The 15,364-nt window shown below is 42.7% G+C and overlaps 1 protein-coding gene across 1 annotated transcript in view; it reads left to right on the plus strand.

Annotated features, from left to right (window-relative positions):
• NEURL1 (neuralized E3 ubiquitin protein ligase 1) overlaps positions 1-15,364 on the plus strand; it is a 291,834-nt gene that overhangs the window by 86,120 nt on the left and 190,350 nt on the right. The window lies entirely within an intron of this gene.

A 15,364-nucleotide genomic window follows, 5' to 3' on the forward strand; every position in this document is an offset into this window, starting at 1 on the left:
GTTACTGGTAGGCTATTCCATAACCTGTCTGACGTTCTGGATAAGAGTCCTTTCTGAGTTTTGCCCAGCTTGGTGCTTAAAGCTGATATTTATTTAGCTTTTTAGGGTTTCTTGAGGCCTGGTGAGTTTACTTGTCCCCCCAATAGCAGTAAGTTTGTCACAGTTAGCCAACTGGTTCTGCATCTTGACGGTTTCACGTTACTACTGAGGACGTCCAAGACCTCTCAGACGGGTCCTCCGATCCCAGTGTCCTACTTCCCCACATCTCACCGATGGTGCCCTGTCAGAGTTCTTCAGCAGTTGCAGGCAGCCTTAGTAGGTCACAGGCCAGATAGTCCACTGTGGCCTTTTGGGGTGTCGCCACTTAGTACTCGCCAGTTTGTGTCTCACATACACTCCTTAGTTGTGAATCTGGGCGGCGACCCCGCTTCGGTTTCAGGTCATTCGTTCCGTATAGGAGCGGCGCCCGCGGCCTCCAAAAATCAGGTGCCAGCGCACGTTATCCAGAGGTTGGGTCGCTGGCGCTCCTCCTGCTTTAGTCGCTACATTCCTCATCCCAAAACTGAGATGTCATTGGCTTTCCAAAGTTTGGTCTTGTGATTATGTTGTAATAAATTACTCTTCCTACTCTGTATGCCTTTTGCACTCTTTCTGGTGTCCCTGCTACATCGCGGTTGCGGCACAACTCTAACCGCTTAGGCGTAAGGTAGTTTCAGGTGGGATAGGGTGCATTCTCTTGGTAGCCACGACCACAAATATAGTATACAGCACCCCAAAGTATGCAGTATAGCACCCTATAGTATACAGGGCATTTAATAAAGCTTGTTGAAAGGCTGCGGGGCAGCCAATCAACAAGCTTTTAAGCTGTAGGCAGTTAGAAGCCATCACAGCCATGCCTACTAATGGCATGGCTGTGATTGGCCGGTGCATCATGTGACCCAGCCTCTATAAAAGCTGGATCACGTGTAGCACCGCCCATCAGCTCTGAGTATTTCAGGGACAGGAAGCAGGCAGCTGAAGTGAGGGAGAGTGTTAGGAATCTGGCGATTTTTTTTGTGGTTGACCTCCAGTTTAATGATTTCTTGTGGGTGCAATACACCAGCTTTGCACCCCTGACACAGAAATATAAAAAAATCTGGCTTTTAATTCTGTGGGTGACCTATAGCGATCTTTTGTGGGTGCAATGCACCATCTTTGCACCCCTGACACAGAAATATAATGATTAATCTGGCTGTTAATTCTGTGGGTGACCTATAGTATACACCTATAGTATACAGTACCCCACAGTATGCAATATATAGTATAGCACCCCACAGTATACAACAACCCACAGTATATAGTACCCCACAGTATGCAATACATAGTATAACACCCCACTGTATGCAGTATAGCATCCTCTAGCATACAGTATAGCACCCCACAGTATAAAGTAAAGCGGTATAGCACCCCACAGTATACATCACCCCACAGTATACAGCACTCCACAGTATACAGTACCTAACAGTATACAGCATACAGAACTCCACAGTATACAACACCCCACAGTATACAGTATACACCACCTCACAGCATACAGCACCCCACAGTATACAGTATACACCACCCCACAGTATACAGCACCCCACAGTATACAGTACCCCACAGTATATAGCACCCCACAGTATACAGCACCCCACAGTATACAGTACCTCACAGTATACAGCACCCCACAGTATACAGTACCTCACAGTATACAGCACCCCACAGTATACAGCACCCCACAGTATACAGTATACACCACCCCACAGTATACAGCACCCCACAGTATACAGCACCCCACAGTATACTGCAGAGCAGTACAGCACCCCACACTATACAGCACCCCCCAATATATAGTATACAGCACCCCACACTATACAGCACCCCATACTATACAGCAGGGGTAGGCAACCTCCGGCACTCCAGATGTTGTAAAACTACAACTCCCAGCATGCATACTTCCTCTGCTCTTCTCAGAACTCTCACAGAAATGAATGGAGCATGCTGGGAATTGTAGTTTCGCAACAGCTGGAGTGCCGGAGGTTGCTGACCCCTGCTATACAGTATACAGCACCCCACACTATACAGTAGCTTACAGTATATTAGTATAACAGCCCCTGTCACCTTTTACTGATGTAATCTTCACAAAAAAAGCTCCACAGTAAAGGCAAACTTCTCCTGCAGCAACACTCCTGGTAGAAAGGACCTTTGATTACCTCATAGCCATGTGACCAGTAATATTGCTAGGTTACTGGTCACATGGTGATGATGTCATCAAAGGTCCTTTCTCCTAAGAGAATAACAGCTCTCCTTCCTTGCAGAGACATTGGGCCGGGCCCTGCTGCTCAGGCAGCACCCCCCTCCTACCACCCATGGTGGACCGCCGCCCAGGCACGCCACTGCTTTAATATTATCATTTATGAAGGTAACTGTAATTTTGTAATGTATTTTTTTACCTTTATTTTTCCTATCTCCAGTTCTGGGCTGTGGTCACATAGTTACATAGTTAAGCCTCATGCACACAAACGTATTTTCTTTCTGTGTCTGTTCCGTTTTTTTGCAGACCGCATACGGAACCATTAATTTCAATGGGTCCGCAAAAAAAACTGAAGTTACTCCGTGTGAATTTAGTTTCCGTACATCCGTATTTCCGTTCCGCAAAAAATAGAACATGTCCTATTATTGTCCGCATTACGGACATGAATAGTACTGTTCTATTAGGGGCAAGCTGTTCCGTTCCCCAAAATACGGAATGCACACGGACTTTATCCTTATTTTTTGCGGACCGTAAAATACATACTGTTGTGTGTATGTGGCCTTAATACGGTTGAAAAAAGACATCAAGTTCAACCAACAGTTTTCCCACAACAGAAGTTAAAATAACTGGTCTATAATTACCTGTGGAGGACCTAGATTCTTTTTGAATATGGGCACCACATTTGCCTTACGCCAATCACTTGGCACAGTGCCAGTACCTAGAGAATCTTTAAAAATTATAAACAGGGGCATAGCAATGACTGAACTGAGCTCTTTAAGCACTCTTGAGTGTAATCCATCTGGTCCCGGAGCCTTGTTCACATTTACCTTATTTAACTTGTCTTGGACCATATCTACAGTTAGCCAATTGAGTATATTACTGGATGTACTAACAGCCCCAGCACCACAGATATCAGCTCCTTTCTCTTCTTTTGTATATACAAAGCTAAAAAAACATTTAGTAACTCTGCCTTTTCCTTATCTTAAGTGACTAACCCCCCTTTACCATTATTTAGTGGACCTACCTGCTCAGACCTATTTTTTTTTTTAGCAATTATATATTTAAAGAATTTTGGGGGATTTGTTTTGCTCTTTTTTGCCACCTGCTGTTTGTTTTGTAATTTTGCTAATTTTATCTCCTTTTTACAGATTTTATTAAGCCCTTTGTAAACTTCAAACGATACAGCTGACCCCTCAGATTTGTATTTTTTAAATGCCCTTTTTTTTGTATTTTACTGCCGTTTTTACAGTAGCTTTAAGCCATAGGGGGTTTAATTTTTGCCGTTCATACTTGTTACCTAAAGAACAGCTCTTTCTTATTTCCTGTGATGTTATGTCCATGGGCGGGGCAGTGATAGGGGAGTGTCTATGTAACTAGCTGGGTGGGAGGAGCTATAAACTAGCTGGGCGTTGTTAGGGGCGGTGCTAAAACTGAGGCAGAGAAGGAGGTGCATCATGGGTTTGGTTGGATACAGCAACAGGAAGTGCTACATACAGTAGGGAAACAAACCAGAGGGATTGGTTTGGAAAGAAGCAAAAATGGTGCGCTCACCTGAGGCAAATAGAGGATGCACGGACCAAGCCAGAAACCTTGGCATGAAGGTATATATCTAATAAAAGAGACAAGGGTCCAGCTTCCAAATAACGTGGAATCTTTTAATAATTCAGTGCAATAAAACCATGTACATCCAGGTCTACGGATCTTTAACCATATAGATCTAGATTGTTAAAGATCCGAAACGCGTAGACCTGGATGTACATGGTTTTATTGCACTGAATTATTAAAAGATTCCACGTTATTTGGAAGCTGGACCCTTCTCTTTTTTATTGGATAGACTGATTGGTTTACATGTTAAAAACTGGTGAGAAAAGTCCAAATTGTGTGAAAAATTGTGTCTCCCCATTGACAGATGTTGATCTCAGCATGCAGAGAGAGAAATAGCCATCCAGGGAGCATCAGACACCAAACCCAGCAGCGGGGACCAGGTAAGTATGATCTAGACTTCACCGCAGGTCGGCCACTCTGGAAGGTCTGAATTGCTCTTGGATAACCACTTTAAGTGACATCTGATAATTTCTTATTGATCCAAATGCTGATACAACTAATAATAACTCTTGGACCAATAATGTATACGTCTGTGTTAAAAAGGCATTAGTGTTAAAATGGTGACATGTAGTGATGGACGAACATCTGCCGGGATGGTACGTGAACGCGATCGCGCGAACGCGATCAAATGTTCGCGAACCGCAAGTTCGCGGCTGGTCCCATTCATTTTAATGGCAGGCGAACCTGAAAAACATTCAGCTCATATTTTCAGCCAAGAAATAATTACTAGAAGTGCACAAATAGTCCCACAACATGAACAGTGACATACCAGATAAATTATTCGAATTTGCAATCTCCATTCATTATTTTTTTCAATGCGAAATATCGGCAATATAATTTTCGCGTACGCGCATGCGCACACCAGTTATAATAATTTTTTCCAATACGGTTTCTCACTGTGTGTAGCAGAGGGAACGCAGCAAAACCGCAAACAAATGCTGCAGTACCCAAATACACTATAAAGAAAGTAGATTATTGGTATATAACACCCTGCTTCTATCCGTTTTTTGGGGGGCGTCTGATATATCACACCAGTTATAATAATTTTTTCTAATTGCGTTTGTCACTCTTTGTAGCTGCAGTATCGCTGCAGAACCGATCACCAGTCACCACCACTGCTGCACAATACAAATCCACTATAACATGCTTTCTATGTTAGAAAGTATATTATAAGTATATCACACCCCTCTGTGTATCACACCTATCGATAGCACACCTATACCAGTCCTAAAAAGGACTTTTGTGGCCCTATTAGCTAGCGTTTTTGTCCCTAACAGTCTGTCCCTGCTCCACACAGCAACCTCTCCCTACACTGGCAAAAGACTGAAAGTAAAATGGAGGCCAGATCGGGTCTATTTATAAGGTAGGGGGTGCTGAAATGTCTCAATTGGCTGTCCTGTACCACCTGATGGATGTGTCATGGGTCAAAGTTCTTCACAATGTAAAAGGATATGGAGGGCACGAATATCGCCATATGTTCGCATGTTCGGCGAATCGCGAACGTGCAAAGTTTGCCGCGAATCAACCGCCGGGCGAACCGCAAGGCCATCACTAGTGACATGGTGCTGTCTAGCAGCTCAAGACCTCAAGAAGAACCTTTTCTTGCTGACACAAGTTCTCTAATGATGATAAATGACATCTCTTGTCCAGCAGGCTACTTCTAACGTATTGATCTGGATAAAGGAGGATGCAGTTTGCTGAAAGGCTAAAATTGATCTCCTAAGATTGGCATATTTTGGTACACCCTCCATACAAAAAAAGAACAAGCGAATTTAGTAGGAAAGTTCTTCAAAGCTGTTTCCAGACACAAGTTTGCAGCCTGGGTGGATCCAAGGTGTTGATTAACAACGTCAATCACATCCAGTTTTCCTATGAGACCAGTGTAAATGATTGAATGATATTCCACATCGCAATCTTAGAGGGTATTTCTCTAAAATGTAATTATTGTTATCATGGGGCTGGAGATCACCTCAGTCATGCAACCTACTATGACATTTGGATAATCGCCAGCACGCTTCATCGAAGTTTCAGCAAAAAATAATTAGTTTGGAATGTATTCAGCCTTATCTTATCTGTATATTATTTCCGGTACTTTGTATGTCAGCAACAATGTATTTAAACGTGTCCTTCAGCTTAGCCCAAGGAGAGAATTTTCTTAGGTATGTTAGTGGATCCATGTGGATTGTGACCATTTTTATGGTAGTATGAACGAATCAGATGTAACCTTTTTTCATCATACATTACAAATAGAGATGAGCGAACTATTGGAAAATTCGATTTGGCTGCTTCACGGAATAAAAAAATTAAATAAAATTGCTTTGTGACAAATTACTTTGTCACGTAGCGCATTTCTTTGAAAGTAGTGGGTGCAATGACAGGGAGCGGCATTCATGCCGCGTTCATACATGATTGCGGCATCTGATAGCAATAATCTGGTGTAAAATAAAAATAATTAATAAAATCATACTTACCCTCATCCATTTGCATGCAAAGAGCCGGCCGCCGCCATCTTGATTGAAAATCTAGCGCAAAATCTTGCACGGCCCGTGATGATGTCACCACGTTGGCTGGCGTGGTGATGTCATACTTCACCGCACACAGGATTTTGTACAAGACCTGCAATCAAGATGGCGGCAGCCGGCTCTTCGCACTCAAATGGAGGTAGGTAAGGTAAGTATGATTTTTATTTTTTATTTTTTTTACACAATTTCAGGGAAAATGGATTAGCACGAGGAAATTCGGCTTCACCGCAAATCAAATTTTCCCTGAAATTCTAATTCTAGTTCGATTCTCTCAACACTAATAACAAACTTTCATAATTGGTTCTGAAACCACTCATACTAATCCAATCTGTTAGCTGTAGAGTTACTGTGCCGTCCGTATTATAGGCAGGTCTAATTTATCGCTGTGTACATAACTGTGCAGTGCACCAAGATTCATAGCTAATCCGTTATGTTAGCTGTAGAGTTACTGTGTGTCAGTATTACAGGTCATTGATACCAGCAGGTCTAATTTATCGCTGTGTACATAACTGTGCAGTGCACCAAGATTCATAGCTAATCTGTTCAATTGGCTGTAGAGCTACTGTGCATCAGTATTACAGGCCATTGTCCCCGGCAACTATAGTAAGTGTACATAAGTGTGAAGTCCACCCATATTCATAGCTAATCCATTGTGTTAGCTTTGGAGTTACTGTGTGTCAGTATTACAGGTCACTGTTACTGACAGGTCTATTTTACCGCCGTGTACATAACTGTGCAGTGTACCAAAATTCATAGCTAATTTGTTCTGTTAGTGATATAGTTGTTATACACTATGGCCAACAGACAGTTGCCTGGGCCCTCCAAAGGAATGGGCAGTGGCAGAAATGATGCTGCTGCTGGCACAAGTAGCAGCAGAAGAAGGGGTGGTAGAAGCAGCCGCTACAACAAGCCAGAGCTGCCACTGTCATCCATTGGTCGTGTTTTGACCAACAATCCAGCTGTACTGGAATGGTTGACTCGCTCTTCACATTCATCTCAAGTTACAACAGATACACACAGCCAGGAATCAGTGGGCTCCTCTGACATCACGCTTAGTTGGCATGGCCCAGGAACTGCCTCTGTGCCATCACCTGTCCTGAACATGCCTCTTGCTTTTGCTCCTTCATCTGTTAGCCAAGTAAAGTATGCCGCCGGCTCTGCTTTACAGTGATGATGACCTTTGTGAGGACAGTCAGCAGTTACAGGCCAGCCCAGACTTAGAGGGGAGGTCCGCTGCGGACTCCTTTAGGCGTGCAACTACCGATGATGCAGAAGTGGGAGATCTGGTCACCTGTGAGGAACGCTGCACACTAGCACGAGTTCATAAAAGCAGCGGCAAGCAGGCATCACACAGTGGTGGAGGGAAACTGCGATACTCGTCAGTGTGGGAATATTTCACACAGTCACTAGGGGGTGTTAGCGTGGCGCTATACAGGATGTGTGGACAGAAGGTGAGGCATGGCTAATGTTAGCACGACGGCCCTGCGTCAACGCATGGAATGTCAGCATAAAGTGGTGTGGGAAAACTGTGCCATTCATTGAGTCTTACAGCCTGATGCAGCAACCGCTGCATCTCCCAATAGTCCATACCCCTTCTCCAGCAGTTAGGGCTCATCAACGTCAGCAGAAGGAAGCTGTCTTTCTTTCCATCAACTTCAATATCATCTATTGCTCCTGATTAGGGATGAGCGAATTGACTTTGGATGGTACATCTAAAGTCGATTTGAAAAAAACTTTGCTTTAATACTGTACGGAGTTCCTGCTCCATACAGTATTAGAATGTATTGGCTCCGATGAGCCGAAGTTATTACTTCGTGAAGTTGTGCGAGACTTTGTGTAATAAATTAATTATTACTGTAAAAATCTTGGTACCGAACTTGGGTTCGGTTCCAAGGTACGAAAATTCTGGAGTGTCTTAAAGGGGTTGTGCCACTAATATAAATGTAGCCTGCCTGTCCTCAAATACCACCATTTATCAAAACTGTCTTATTCTAGTTATTAGCCTACCAGTGCACCCTGTGGCGAACCTGTTTTGATATGTAGTTGCTGTAGGTTACGTCCTGCATTGGAGCCTTACAATGTGGCATTGGTAAGAACAAGGGGTGTGGTTAGTGTCACATGATCTGCTGATGTCAGGACAGCTCACTGCCCTAGTGCTTGACAGGACAGCAGATACATGACAATTCAGGAAGCAGGATTCAAGCATGGGGGGTAGGAGAAAACTGCAAATGAGGTCAATTTGAAAAAGAAATCAAGCAGGAATGAGAGCTAGAGTAATGGATGAAAATACACTTTAGAGTAAAAAGTAGTTTATGGCACAGTTTTTTTTTTTTCGAGGGTTGTCCAGGATTTTGATATTGATGTCCTATCCCCAAGAAAGTATCAGATCGACAGGTGTCCAGCACCCTGCACCTCCTGTTACCTTGTAAGCTACTACACAGTAACCATACAGCTGCGTCCATTGTGGAGTGGATGGAGCTGGTAACTGCAGTACTGCAGACCCCTGCAAATCATCAGGCCATCAATATCAAAATCTCAAAAATAGTCACCAAAAACAAAATTTAGGACCTTTTAACTCCAGCTATTGATAAGCCTGCCCCACCGAATGTGCTAAAGGGTGTATTGTGACCATAGCAAGCGATGGCATATACTGTAGGTAGGATAAGTTGTCACTTACTGATCAGTGACAGTCTTAGCATTCAGACTAGAGGTAAGGGAATGCAGTAGTATGTGTAGTGCATTGAGCCTGCAAGGGGAGGTGACAGAAGGAAAGAGCAGGGAGGATGGGAGTGGTTTCAGTGGTATGTACTCACGGTCCTCACCCTGATGCTCCCTGGGCCGTGCAAAGATGGAAGTGCACACCCTTTCTCCCCTCAAGGCATACCCTGAGCTTTTGGGGCATCCTGCCTGGTGGGGACTGGGGTGCCCTTAATGTTAGGTAGATGGGTGCATGGCAGGAGGGCAGATGGAGGGCCCAGCATTTGATGGTTATAATAAATAGTCTCTCTTTTACCGAATAGATGATGGGAGTTACCTAGAAATGAACGTGGCAGGCACAGTTCTGAGGTTTACAAAAGAGCAGGAGTCTCCCAAAGGTTGTATATAGGAGGTCGCGATGATGGTACACTATGCAATCTTCCCAAATTAACCACAGATGTGCACACCCTCTATATACATTCGGCAGTCCCCAGTCTGCAGGATGCAGTCTTAGATTGGGTAGATAGTCCATCTCAGAAGAGTAGCAGGTGTCTGAAGCATATAATCTTTAGCACAAGCAGTAAAGTCTATTACCATAAATTTGCATTTACCTTACTGTCTCAGTCCAGCATGATCTTAACATGGTTCTCAACATTCTGTATGTATGTGCAATGCTTTCTTTCTCTTTGGGAGCAATCCTTAATAAATTTAGTTTCTGGCGGTTCTCCACTCTCACTAATGTGCTGTTCCTGGATAAAGCTTCTCTTTAGGCCTATTTCATAGCAGCACACATACATAGGTATTGACTCTTGACTGTTCACTAGTAGACTCTGTAGACATCCCAGCAGGTCCAGCCTGTTTCCTGGCAATTAAGCTAAGACTGCCAGGTTAACTATTTCCCACCTTTGTATTACTTTTTGGGATTCACTGTGCAAAAATCATCATCACAATAAACATTAAATAGTGGCGAACCTGAGTATTAACTATTTAATAATAAATCACAGTATTAACCCTTTAGCAGTGAACCACTGGTTCACTGCAGGAGCAACATGTCTGCACATTGACACAACCATCCAGATAATGTGCAGATATAGTAGAGTCAACACACATACTTAACTACATGTAGATGCCTTATCTAAACTAGTTGTGTTAAGCTGACACCTTCGGTCGCTTTTCAATGGCTTTTGTTACAGGATATCCATATAAGTTAAGAAATTTGAATTAATAGTTTGAGTGTTAACTCTTATACATCTGCAGGTACTGGAACTCAGCCACTGAAATAGAGCTGAGTTGCAGTGCTCTACGAAATGCCTTCCCCTCCCTCCACTTGGTAATCAGTGAGTACCCCTGTACTCCAAACAATCCTCAAGTGATGATATATCCTAGCGCTATGCGTTCACTCACTATGGTTGTAATATCCTATCCCTAAGCATATTTAGGGATAATTGGAATTTATTGAAGATATTGTAGTGATTTGCATATAAGGTCCACAAATAAACTACAGCAGATGCCTCTGAGCTTTCCAACTTGAGAGTAGCTAGTAGTTTCTTAGACACTTGCATACACTACTGTAATATAGGCACTTATACGGGACTCTGTCCAAGGAAGCCCTTAAGATCACTGCAGGCATCAGGACTGCAAAGGGGTTATCCAGTATTTTTGAGCCCAGTCCACTCTGTTAGGCTAGTTTCACACTAGCTCTAAAATGATCCGGCGGAAGTTCCGGTAGAGGAACAGCTTGCCAAAGTTCATTGTATCCGACATTGCCAGATTCTACCTTTCCCCGTCGGGGCCCAATGACTATAATGGGACCCACCAGGGATCCGGTTTGTTTCCGGCATTAGTGCCGGGATTCAGTCTGACACAAAATGATGCTGCAGCGATATTTGGTTGAATCTCGGCACTAATGCCGGAAACAGGCAGGACCCCCGCCAGGTCCCATTATCAGGAGGACCCTTCCAGCTATACCGGATGCGATGATCTCCAGCAGGCTGTTCCTCTTCCGTAACAGCTTGCCAGATCATTTTAGCGCTAGTGTGAAAGTAGCCTTACCGGGGGAACCAATTTACTACCGACTCTTTACTAACATGAGTTCTTACACCTGGTATTATCTACTTGTACAAGTTTTTGGGACTGCAGAAGCTTCCCGTCTGTAATCATTTATCATCATCATTTGGAAATAATAAACTGCCCGTGTTTATACTGGCTGTCCTATGTTACTGCTCTCTCGACAGCAATCTGCAGAGTGATAAAGGAATTCCAGAATCTGACTCACAGCGAGCAGAACAATAAATAATTAATATTCTCATCTATCTATTTCGCAATTAGTTACATACTGTGCAGAGTAAACGCTAGGAGTCCCTCGCCTCCATCTCTAGTGGCGAGACGGCTCCACAATAAGAAAAATAAACAGTAATGCAAATATGTAAGGGGCTTACGTAATGTACATCTCACAAGTTACATAGCTGTACTTTGTGGATCCTCTAAGCTGTAGATGTTTTTTATGGTTATGGTTACACTTTTTATGGTTCTGCGATTTTAGACCCAGATTAATTAAGGTAGAGAGTCAGGTTTTAGGGTGTCCAGCTGAATTTAACCCCAGTCTATGCCATTCCCTAAACTATGGGGAGTAATCTATGATTGTAGATAATGGGGAAAACAGAAAAAAATGCATTTTAATTGCAAGATGTGAATCAGAAATTACAGCATAAAGCTGTGCATTATTGATATACTGTCATCACTATACTTTATTTCCATTTTGTGATATCACTGTATACATTATTCCCATATTGTGATATGACTGTGTACATTATTTCCATATTGTGACATCACTGTATTTGTATTTGCATATTGTGACATCACTGTGTACATTATTGCATATTATAAAAGAAAAGTATATACTGGTGTAATAATTTAGTGTGTGGATAGGCATCCTAGGCACAACACTAGAGGAAGGCTGCTGCGCTCCTCTGGCGGACGGTCCTCTGGCAGACGGTCCTCTGGCAGACGGTCCTCTCAGGACGCCGGAATAACCATGTGAAAGACAAGTTTGCTCAAGAAGGAAGAAAAAAAATAAAGCACCTTAGGGATTCCACTAAAAGATAATAATTAACATTAAAAAACAATAAAATAAGAACAAAGCTATGCGTTTCAGTGATGATCCGTCACCTTCATCAGGCTATTCAACAGAGGAGATTTCTGAGGAACTTAGATGAAGAGTTGTTGATGCTCATCAGGCTGGAAAAGGTTACAAAACCATCTCTGAAGAGTTTTGACTAAACCAATCCACAGTCAGACAGATTGTGTATACATGGAGGAAGTTCAAGACCATTATTACTAGGGATGAGTGAATCGACTTCGGATGCTTCATCCGAAGTCAATTCGCATAAAACTTTGTTAGAATACTGTACGTAGCGAGCACTCTGTACAGTATTAGAATGTATTGGCTCCGATGATCCGAAATTATTACTTCGCAAAGTCTTTGTAAATTAATTTCTACTGTAAAAAACCTTTGTACTGAACTCTGGTTCGGTTCCAAGGTAACACATGTTTATTAATTATTATCCTTCCCAGAAGTGTTCGAAATGTCCTATTCTTGCCCGCAAAACAGCCAAGAAGAATAGGACATGTTATATCTTTTTTGCGGTGATACGGACAGCGCACGGTGTGCTGTCTGCAACTTTTGTGGCCCCATTAAAATGAATTGGTCTGCATCCGATTCACAAAAAATTACCTTGCTCACATTATCTAATGTTAATGTTCATGAGTCCACCATCAGGAGGACAATGACCAACAATGGTGTGCATGGCAGAAGTCGCTGCATGACAAAAAGAACATTGCTGCCCGTCTGCAGTTTGCTAAAGATCACCTGGAAAAGCAAGATAGACCTGGAACAATGTTTTGTGGATGCATGGATTTATGGGGGTCATTAAATAAGACCAGCGTTTTAGACCCTGCGCTGGCGGTGGATCTGCCAAAGTTATGTAGACAGCTTTCTAAATGTAAGACAGCTTTCTTGCTGGCTTACATTTAGACAATTTTCTACTCCTAAAACAGGCGTAGAAAATGATGAATGAGACAGACCTGACGACCTGTCTCCTTCTCTGCCCACTTTTTTAGAACTGGCGTGAGCGGGAAAAAGTCACAGATTGCGGTGCAAAAAAGGTTTGCGCCGCAATTTGTGCCAGAAATACGCCTAATATAGGAGAAAAGAAAACATATAACTATTAAACATATACAGTATTTTTCGCTTTATAAGACGCACCCGATGATAAGACGCACCTAGGATTTAGAGGAGGACAATAAGATATTATTTTTTTTTCATTAGACCTCAGATCAGGCCAGCAATCAGGCACCCAATGTTAATCAGACCTCATCTGACAGTTCCAATCAGACCCCCAATGTTAAGAAGGCCCTCGATCAGACCTCAGATCAGATCCCCAATGTTAATAAGACCCCAGTAAGACCTCAGATCAGCCTCCCATGCCTCAGATCAGCCCCACCATGCCTCAGATCAGCCCCACCATGCCTCAGATCAGCCCCCCCATGCCTCAGATCAGCCCCCCATGCCATTTATTAGCCCCCATGCCATTTATTAGCCCCCCATGCCATTTATCAGCCCTCCATGCCATTTATCAGCCCCCACTATGAGCCTCCATGCTATCTATGAGCCTCCATTATGAGCCCCCATGCCATTTGTCAGCCCCTGTGCCATTTATTAGCCCCCATTATGAGCCCCATGCCATTTATCAGCCCCAGTGCCATTTATTGGCCCCCATTATGAGCCCCCATGCCATTTATCAGCTCCAGTGCCATTTATTAGCCCCCATTATGAGCCCCAATGCCATTTATTAGCCCCCATTATGAGCCCAAATGCCATTTATTAGCCCCCATTATGAGCCCCCAGTGCCATTTATTAGCCCCCATGCCACAGACAAATAAAATTAAAAAAACACTTACCTCTCCTGCTCCTGGACGCCGCTTCTCCTCACCTCCAGCGCGCTCTGTCTTCTTCCTGCTGTGGCTGTGCAGTGACCTGACGCACACAGCATGAGGTCACGGAGCGCCCTCACACTGTGTGCAGCCACAGCACAGCCGACAGCCAAGGACCAGGAAGTGGTGAGTACAGAGCCTTCACCGCTACTCGGTCCTCCGGTACTAATGAGCGCTTCCATAAGGAAGTGCACATTAGTAGTCGCTTTATAAGCATAAAATACGGTAAGTCGTTTAATAGGTTAAAATAGGCCGACAGAGTACCTTTAATTAAATTTTTTATATGCTGTGATTGGATATTTACAACACAATAAAATGATTTTGATCTCCACGGATCGTACTAATGTAAATGTATAATTACAGACCTTTGCAATTCCTATCACAGCAGCAGGATGACCCAGTTTTTAGTATTTCACTGTATTTTCTTTAAAAATCTACATGACGTTAGTAATTTCACTGTATATTATTAGCACTGATTCTCACTGGGAAATCAATGGTTAGTATTGTGACTGCACCATTACCAATACTATCCATGCGTTCATTCTTATTAGCTTTTGTGCCACCTAGAGGTAGAATGTGGTAAGTACATAGGTTGCATTTTAGTTGTTTTTTTATTTCCAGATTAAATATACTGATGTTTACATAATGAAACATGCATTCATACTTTTATACTTGTTTTGTACTAATGATTTATTTTACATTATGATTTTCCTGAAATGTTATGATGGTTAAATAACATTTTGGCTGCACAAGTAATATTAAAGGACATAAAAAAAAGTTTTTATTTTAAGCATTTAAAAAAAAAACATTTCTGGTATTTTTACTTTTCCATGTCACTATTTATGCTAAAATTAATCCTGAAATTGTCACAATGGCCACTGAGCATCACAATAAGCTAGGGGGAGTATTTTTTAAAGATTTTCAATGTGATCTGGTGACGCACAGAAAAACTGTAAAAAAAAAGTACATTGCAGCTTTACAAAACCCCATTCACAATTTTGTGTGTCCTATTGCCTATTTTATCAGGATTTTGCTGCAGACTTGAAGGCCATTTTCAAAGTGCAAATTTTCAATTCTGTTTTGTGTATTTGACTTTTCAGCTTGTTCTGTGTGCACTGGGGACATGGTCAGCAGGAGGAATTACGTGGGTTTTTTAATCTGGAGAAAGAGAACATAGGATCACACCATTGTCAATGGTTTATGAAGACAGCTCAGCTCCCCCTCCCTCTTCCCCCTCCCTGCACAGGGACTATTGCATTTGTCACAAAGCATG

Source organism: Bufo bufo, chromosome 6 (genome assembly GCF_905171765.1).
Source record: "Bufo bufo chromosome 6, aBufBuf1.1, whole genome shotgun sequence".
Lineage (NCBI taxonomy): Eukaryota > Metazoa > Chordata > Amphibia > Anura > Bufonidae > Bufo > Bufo bufo.